The sequence below is a fragment of the Dromiciops gliroides genome, chromosome 6, assembly GCF_019393635.1.
Source record: "Dromiciops gliroides isolate mDroGli1 chromosome 6, mDroGli1.pri, whole genome shotgun sequence".
Classification (NCBI taxonomy): domain Eukaryota; kingdom Metazoa; phylum Chordata; class Mammalia; order Microbiotheria; family Microbiotheriidae; genus Dromiciops; species Dromiciops gliroides.
This window is the reverse complement of record NC_057866.1, coordinates 21314130-21324030: the sequence shown is the minus strand read 5'-3', so window position 1 is coordinate 21324030 and position 9901 is coordinate 21314130. Positions and strand designations below refer to the sequence as shown.

Genomic DNA, 9901 nt, shown 5'->3' with positions numbered 1-9901 from the left:
ACAAAATATTCATTATGGTATATTTTGTGGTAGAAAGAAAAAAAATAGAGAAAATATTAATGTCCTTTCACTGGGGGATACTTAAATAAGACAGAATACACATAGGCTATTAGAAAATATGCATATGTGGAATTAAAATACATTTTTAATGAATTGAAGTAAAGTAATTAGAACATGAAAAACAATATCCATAAGGACAACAATAATATAAACAGAAAGGGTAATTTAAAACAAAAAAACAACCTGAATGAAATGTAATTATAATGATGAAACTTGATGCAGGAAATACTTGAGAAAGTATGCCTTCCTCCTTTTATTACCAAGAAGAGAAATTATGAATAAGGCCTATTTAATATGCTTTCATAATTAGGGAGGGATTTATTGAGAAATGAACTGATGTAAATATTGCCAATAATTTTTTTTCTGTTTAATAATTATCTTTATAGGCAAAAATCACACTGCTGCAACCAGAGAAGAATAACCAACTTTTGTATGGCAAATCAAAACTTTCAAATAGAACATCCACAATTTCTTCTATCCTTTACACCCAATAGAAGCTCTGTGAAGCAGGTAATGCCTCACTATTATGACCAATATTCTGTTGAGGAAATTGATGGAAATAAAATTTGATCAGATTATCCATAGAAAAAGCCAAATATCAGAACTGAACTCAAGGTTCTCCTAAGTACATGTCTGATATTATGTTCAATAAACACTTATTTTTCTTCACCTCCTGGAAAAAAAAATCACCATGGAAAACAGGAATAATGTAACTGAGTTTGTCCTCCTAGGGCTTACCCAGAATCCTCAGGTACAAAAACTACTATTTGCTATATTCTTAATTATCTACATTTTTACAATGGTGGGCAATAGCCTGATTGTGATAACAATCACTGGAAGTAAGAGCCTGAATTCCCCTATGTACTTCTTTCTTGCCTTCTTGTCTTTTATGGATGCCAACTATTCTACTGTTGTTGTCCCTAAAATGACCCTAGACATGCTCTATGAAAAGGCAAAAATTTATTTCCAAGCTTGCATGGCTCAGCTCTTCTTAGGACACCTATTTGGTTGGGCTGAAGTTTTCCTCCTTGTTTTTATGGCCTATGATCGCTATGTAGCCATCTGTAAACCTTTGTATTACTTAGTCATTATGAGATGGTGAGTATGCATTTTGCTGGTGGTGGTATCCTGGATTGGAGGTTTCATGCATTCATTACTTCAGCTCCTTTTTATTATTAGGCTCCCATTTTGTGGACCCAATATAATTGATCTCTTTGCTTGTGACATGTTCCCTTTATTAGAACTTTCCTGTACAGACACCTACATAATTGGCATCTCCGTGGTTGCCAATGGGGGAGCAATATGCACAATCATCTTTTTCTTATTGCCTATTTCTTATGGGGTCATTCTACACATTTTGAAAACTCAAAGTCAGGAAGGTCGACAAAAAGCTCTTTCTACTTGCATCTCCCATATCACAGTTGTTGTCTTTTTATTCGTTCCTTTAATTTTCCTCTATGTTAGGCCTATGTGTACCTTCCCCATTGATAAATCTCTAGCTGTCTTTTATAGTGTCATCACTCCTATGTTGAGCCCCTTGATCTACACCCTGAGAAACACAGAGATGAAAAATGCCATGAGGAATCTTTGGAACAGAAAAGTGATGTCTGGCAGTAAGGTAATGGATGCCCTGGTCAATCAATGATGTTTCTAAAGAGAAAGGATAAAAGATAGTTAAATTCCTAAAATGTGGGGGCAGTTAGGTAGCACAATGGATAAAGCACCAGACCTGGATTCAGGAGTATCTGAGTTCAAATCCTGCCTCAGACACTTGACCTTTACTAGCTATATGACTCTGGGCAAGTCACTTAACCCTCATTGTCCTGGAAAAAAATTCCTAAAACTTTGTTTTTTGAGGCTAAGAAAGCAGATCTTAAGTATGTGAAGAACAAGTAAGATTTCTGTCACTTTCATCAGAAATGCTATTTTTTGTTGTTGTTGTGCTGTTGGAGCCTCATGGTTTGAAGAGAAATGCTTTTTGCATCCAGATAGACAACTAATGGATTTTGATTGCAGACTGGAGGATATTTTTTCTCATTGTTTTAATTGCTTCAATTTTCTGCAACATGTCTAATGTAGAAATATGTTTTATACATATGACTTCATGTGTATAATGGATGACACATTTCTTACCTTTTTAAATAGGTTTTCATCAAGGGAGCTAATTTTGAATTGAATATAGGAAAAATAAATTGAAATACAAAGTAGAAAAAGAATCCTATTTTTAAAAACAGTATAATGGTTCATCAGAAAAATACCAATTCAGTAAAATTAAATAATTTTTAGCAATTTTTTGAGAGCAACTGACTCTTCTAACAAAGATGCAAAATCATATTTTGAATAATATTGGTCAACTATTTTTAAAGTTGGAAATTAATATGTCATATGATGCCTTTGTGGTTTGGCAATAGATATTTTAGAGAAGATAAAAACTAATCAATATTCCTTTTAACTTGAAGTTTTTAGCACTACATGATCTCAATGTAAATCAACCAACCTCATATGTAATATTTATGTTTATCATCTTAAAACTGTATCTCAGGACTTAAAATGTGTTGTATTATCTTGGATTATAGGGATATTTTTGAAAGGGAATTGTTAATATATATATATTCTAAACATTCAAAAAAGGGGTGATCTTATCTTTGTATATCAAACATGTTTTAATGGTTTTAAATAATAATATTAAATAAGGATTAAATTGTAAATTGGTGTTTTTAATCTTTTATTTAAAAAAAAAAGGTAGCATAACATATAAGGTAGAGTTATGGAGTCCTAATATAGAAAATTAGGCTAAATCACCACTGAAACTACAAATTATTTAATCTTTCTCACCCTTTGAGCTGCATAGTAACTTCCATCAGCCTTAGAAATTTAAGATCCATTAAGGTTTCTTTTTGTTGGTCGTGGTCGTCGTGGTGGTGGCACAGCAGCTAAGAAAATTTGATTTAGATTAAGGAGGACCTGAGGGCAGCTAGGTGGCACAGTGGATAGAGCACTGTACTTGGATTCAAGAAGACCTTAGTTCAAATCTGGCCTCAGACACTTGACACTTACTAGCTGTGTGACCCTGGGCAAGTCACTTAACCCCAATTGCCTCACCAAAAAACAAAAAACAAAAACAAGCAAACAAAAAAAAACCCTTAAGGATTTTTAAAAATACTGAGAATTGTTATTATTATTGATATGGCACTAAATTATTTTAAGACAGAGTATAAAGAAATACAGATTAACAGATATAATGGTTTGCATGCATATTCTGTTAATAGTTGCCTAATGATAATTTATATGCAATAAAATAATGCGTGGATTTGAGAAGTTTAAAAGATGTTCATCAGTATGGTCCCAACAATCACCAAGATTGGTATTAAGTTAAAAGTGAAACTATCTTATTCTAGTTTATTCTAAGAAAACATACTTAAGAAATTTGTTTTCCTTATGATTTTACTACTATATGTTTAAAATAAGGGGGCAGAACAAAAAAATCTCTATAACAAGAGAGAAAAGCATACACAAGAATTTTAGGTTATTTCAGAGTGAGGTTAGAGGTACATGCAGATTTGATTGTGCATTTCTCAAAAGGGCTATGAAAAGGAAAAAAAAAACCTTAAGAAAACTAAAAGCACACACATATACTCATATACACACACATCTTCCAGTAACTCAAGGTAAATATGAACTGTTAGGTTACTTGTGCAAGTAAAGGCATTTCAATATGTATTTCTCCTTTAAGTCGCAGGTTTTTTTTGTTTTGTTTTGTTTTGTTTTGTTTTTTAATGGGGATCAAGGAACGGTCAATCTCCTTCACCCATTTTTGATGTACTTCAGGTCACTTTCATATATAATAGGCCATATACAGCTTTTTTTTTTTTTTTTCAAATTCTCTTTTCTGTGATTTAGAGTTTGCAGTTTTTTGAAGGAAACCATAAGAACTGATTAAAAATCAGAAAAAATAAAATTTAGCAAACAATCTGCACAGCTGGTAAGAGGCATTCTCTCTGTCTCTGTATTTCTCTCTTTGTGTGTGTGTGTGTGTGTGTTTCACACATACATAAGGGATGTCCTTCTGGCAAGAGATTATTTATTTCCTAGGGGGATTCTTCCTATAGAAAAGCCCACATCCAATTATGTCAGCAAGTAGATTTTGGGACTCATCAAAGATTTCAGAAACTCTCCTAATGCCTGCTTCCTAAATAATGAGAGTCCTCAGGGGCAGCTAGGTGGCACAGTGAATAAAGTGCTGATCCTGGAATCAGGAGTACCTGAGTTCAAATCTGGCCTCATATACTTGACACTTACTAGCTGTGTGACCTTGGGCAAGTCACTTAACCCCCATTGCCTCACCAAAAAAAAAAGAAATATTAATAATAATGACAGTCCTCTCCTGAACCAGTACACAAAAATACATGCCCACAAAAAATAGAAAAAAATAATAAACATATTATTTTTTATCTTTTTTTTTCATTTTAAGGAGAAGGTAATAGTCACTTTACCCAGTAATGTGGGCAGTAATTTTTTCTCTTATGAAATTATGAGTAAAGTGATATCTCCTTCAAAATTTATTTTAAGTAAAAAATTAGCACATAATCAAGTATGAGGGTTTTCCTTCAGATGACTTTCAAACATATGAAATACTTTTAAATTACAATAGACAGAGAAAGAGACAGAGACAGAGAAATGGAGAGATAGAAAAACAGAGAGACTAAGAGACAGAGAGATTGGGAATAATAATTAATTTTTCCAGTTGTTTCAATTATTATATCAATTGAACAGAATACTATGAAGAGATGAATATTAGTCTAGTCTGTGCTTAAGTCTTATTTTTGTTAAAGGTAGTATTGTATAGCTGTTATGTGTTAGGGCTAAAATTTTAGCTAAACTATTTAAAATCTAATGAGTGTTTGCCAATAAATTATAAGCATTAGTAAGAGTATTTAAATGTTTAAGTATTTATTAAAGAGCATTAGGATCAGAGAGAAAGGTAAAAATCTAACTATTTCTAAGAGACCCTATCATTCTACCCACCATGGAGAGGTCAGGAACCAAAAAGAGACAGAACCCCTCCACCAGCATCTGCTTCCTACTTCATGTCCCCCTCCCAGAAATGGGAGGCTCCTCAAGTTGATTGGCTAGTAGCCTTGATAGACAGTACCCACGAGCAAATGCCACTTCCTGACACTAAGGACTTTGACCACATGGCTTGCCCTCAGAGACCTTCTCCTCATGGCGGAGCCTTTCTACAGTAAGTCTCCAGCAGGTGGCATCATTCCAATTGTTACATATGAAGATTAAGGTCTTCATCCCACCTTCTACTCACAATAATATTGGGAAAATTTCTAAGTCTGACAGAGGAATACCCTTTCAGATGTTGCACTTATATAATGTATTAATCTTAATTAGTAATTTCTAAAATTAAAGCATATTCTTAGGACATATAGAAACTGCCTACCTGACAAATGTCAGCATTTTCCAATATTCTTATCAGTCTTATGATTACAATAGGGTGGGTAATAGTTATGCTGCATGACCTCCTTCTATTAGTGAAGTGTGCCACTGATGAGCTGCATGACCAAAATGAGTCAAGCATAACACTAGTGGTTCCTAAAATATAATATTGCTGACTACTGTATCTACTGATATTACTTAATGCATAACATTGGAAAGTTAGTCAGAAGAGAAACTTAACCTACTAATATAATTGTAATAAAATAATATCTAAATATAATAAATCACAATATTTAGTTACTATATTTATTATCACTTATAGCTACATTAAATCTCTTATAACTAGCAAATGGGGAAAATTTAACTATATTAAATCTTATAACTAAGGGAAAGGGAAAATCTTACTCACACTGATAAATCAGTTTTACTGATGGCTGACTACATTTCTACTTGAGAATTCTAGGTATACTCTTAAGGGCTTGAGGTGTCTTTCTAATGCTACTGTAAGGTCACCTGACTGCCCTCATCAGGCTTCTAGTCATGGTAATTTGGCCATGCCCTTGTAGGCATTGGCACCTGGTGATGACATGGATGTAGTACTGTGCCCATGCAGAGGGGGCAGCACCTGAGACCAGCAGGGCATGCACCAGGGCTTCTAATTTTAGCCAAAAATGGGGTCATAGAAACCTCAAATTACAATTAATGTCTTACACCATCAGCTTTAATCACCTTTTAGATATTTTATCCCCAATTTTAATCACTAACAAAACCTCAATTTATTTCCTAAAAATTGATTTATATCTCAATACCTTTAGAAAAACATATTTACCAAAAAAATACAACAGCAAAAATAATGTACTCCCTTCCTAATACTGCCTAAGTCTCTGAGGAACATGGGCTCAAAATTAAAGCAGTTTAGTACAAAACCATCATTCCAACAAATTTATTTCAGATTAACTCAGATAGCTCCCCATTAGCTACCATTGATTTACTATTGGACTGGCTACTCAAGCAGGTTACTCAAAGTTTGACTCCACTATATAATTTTAAAATGGCCTATTCATTGTTGTTGCAGGCTCAGGGGTGCTTTCTATTCTAAATAGCCTTATATAGGGATGGAGCGAAGAGGGGTGGACAGAAGGAAGGAACTCACTTGAGCTCTCCCCCAAATCCCTCTGAACACTTTTGAATAGTGCCCTAAAACAGTTTCTGGAGAGGCAGAACCCGCAAAAGGACATGGGGAAACAATTTTCCAGCTCAAGGCAATCTAGAATGTTGTCAAGAAAGGTCTGTTAAACCATGGTGAGAGTGAAGAATAACCCAGTATAAGCTGCACGAGACACACAGAGCCCCAGCAAATCAGGAGCAGGTTTTGGGAGTGACTGACTCAGTAGCAGCAGTGGCTTCTTCTGAAACTCTGAACCCACAGAAAATAAGGAGTGTTAAAAAAAACTAGTCAGAAGGAGATCACAAAGATTTCTTTGATGGCACTGGGGGTAAGACTCTGTAATTTTGCCCACACTCAGAATCATGTCACAGTCAGTCCCAGGTAACTGAGGACATGACTTGCAGTGAATTGGATTTAAGTGAGTGAAGGCTGTGCAAAGTCTTCTACCTTATTCTCTTGTCCATAGCCATCTGGAAACAGTGGCAAGATATACATCAGGATGTCTGGAGATGTTCCTAGCTGCCCCACATGTCATCTTTCAAGAAAATATCAAGGAAAACTGCCATGCTATTCTGGAATCAGAATTTAAAATAGAAACACAATGAATCCATCAATCACCTCCTGAAAGAGAACCTAATATCAAAATTTGTAGGACTATTATTGTCCAGGAGCTTCCAGGTCAACGAGAAAATATTGCAAGCCAACAGAAAGAATCCTAAAATATTATGGAGCCATACTGAAGAAACTCAATATTGAGGAGCCCCCTCATTAAAGGATTAGAAGCCTTGGAACGTGATATTCCAGAAGAAGGGGAGCTATGATTACAACCATTAGTCATCTACTTATGAAAACTGATAACATAATCTTTAAGGAAAAAAAATGGATATTCAATGAAACAAGGAACTTCCAAGCATCCCTGATGAAAAGGCTGGAGCTGAATGCAAAATATGACTTTCATATACAAGACTCAAGAGCACCAAAAAAGGGACTTAATAAGGGTAATTGAATTAGAATGGAGGTAAATTATCTCACATAAAAGATGCAAGAAATAGTTTTCTATGGTGGAGGAAAAGATGGGAAAGTTATGGGGAATACTTGAAACTTGCTAAAAAGAAAGAATAATTTGCACACTCAATTTTGTATAGAAACTTTCTTACCCTATAATTAAGTAGGAGGGGAAGGAGATAAGTAAAGGAGAAGGTGCTCATAGAAGGTAGGGCAAATTGGGGGAGGGGGTAGTCAGAAGCAAAACATTTTGAGGAGGTACATGTTAAAAGGATAGTAACAATGGGTTAAATGTGGAAAATAGGATGGAGGGAAATAATGTTAGAAATCATAATTGTTAAAATAATTCAAATCAAGTTTCTGTGATATAGGCCTCATATTTCAAATATATAAAACTTTTATATTTGTAAAAATAAGAACCATTAGGGGCAGCTAGGTGGTGCAGTGGATAGAGCACCAGCCCTGGATTCAGGAGGATCTGAGTTAAAATCTGGGATCAGACACAATACTTCTAGCTATGTGACCCTGGGCAAGTCACTTAACACTTATTGCCCTGCCCCCCCCCCAAATAACCATCCCCCAATTGATAAATGATAAAAATAGGGGCAGTGTTTTTTTTCAGATAAAGTAATAAGAGCTGTCTATATTCATTGGGAAAAATGTTCCAAATTGATTAAATATTCACAAATTTTTAAAAAATCTGAGCTATTATATCATACCTGTTAGGTTGGCTAATAGCACAGAAAAGGAAAATGACTAATGTTGGAGGGGTGTGTGACAATTGAGTCACCATTGCAGTATTAGTGAAGTTGTGAACTGATACTATCAGTCTGTAGAGAAATTTTGAATTATTCCCAAAGCCTATAAACCCATGCATGACCTTTGACCTATTAATACTACTATTAGGTCCACATTCCAAAAAAAACCAAAAAAGATAAAAATAGGGAAAAGATCTATACGTTCAAAAATATTTGTAGCAGCTCTTTCCTTGTGGAAAAGAATTGGAAATTAAAGAGATTCCCATCCATTGGGAATGTCGGAACAAGTTGTGATTTATGTTAGTGATGGAATACTATTGCGCTCTAAGAAATGATGAGGTAAATGCTGTCAGAAAAACCTGAAAGAACTTACATGAACTGATGCAAAGTGAAATGAGTAGAACAAGGAGAACTTTGTACATACTAAGAGCAATATGGTAAGATGATCAAATGTGGATGACTAGGATTTTCTGAGAAATAAAATGATCCAAGACAATATTAAAGGAATCATAATGGAAAATATTATCCATGCCCAGAAAAGGAACTGATGGATTCTGCATACAGATTACAACATAGTTCTTTAAAAAAAAACAAAGCAAAAGCAAAAAACTTTATTTTTCTAAGGTTATTATTTTGGCCTATGCTTTATTTTATGAAATGACTGGTTTGGAAATAAGAACTGCATAACTATAAATGTTTAATCTATATCAGCTTGTTTGCTTTGTCATGGAGGTAAGTGGGGAGGGATGGATAGAATTTGGAATTCAATTTTCACTCATGTTCATAATGGATGTATTATTTTTCTCAAATTTCTAAATTCTGCAGGAGTAATTTCTTTTGAAAATGTCTTTACTCCTTTCTCCTTTGGAAACATTTTTTTTCTTGACTCTACAATTAAGATTATTAAATCTGAGACATCTCCAGAGATATTGAATCGAGTGACTTTGTGCACTATCCTGGTTCTCTAGGCAGATTCCTCAAAGGATTTAATTAGAGGAGGAGTTTTAAGAACACGGTATTAGAAAGATTCACACAAATAAGATAGTGCTTTTATTTAATATGGATAAAATGCTTCTTTTTTGAGAAAAAATGGATGAGTTATCCCTATGGCCATGAACCCCATGAAATCAGCTTCATAATTTAAGGAAGTGTGGCTATTTCTAATATCTTGATGTGAAGAAATTGTAGGCAAAATTTGGAAATTATTAGAGGCATGTCCTCCTTTTCAACTCAAATGAATTACTATGGACTTTCTCTCTTGGTGGTTACAGGTGAATGGTGGTAAATGGTGTTCTTATTGCCCAAAACAGCCATGTTTCAACAGCAAGGAAAACATTTCAGAATGCATGACATGAAAAAAATTACTTCATGGAGGGGTAATGTATTTATAAAAGTCATTCACATTTCTGATTTTATCCCAAACTATTCTTTGCTTTAAGATTATAAAGTAGGAGCTAAACTGAAT

General features: G+C 34.3%; 1 pseudogene; it reads left to right on the top strand.

The window, feature by feature from the left end:
• The first annotated feature begins 751 nt into the window (after nt 1-751).
• On the top strand, nt 752-1705 carry LOC122731567 (annotated as a pseudogene).
• Nucleotides 1706-9901: the final 8196 nt, after the last annotated feature.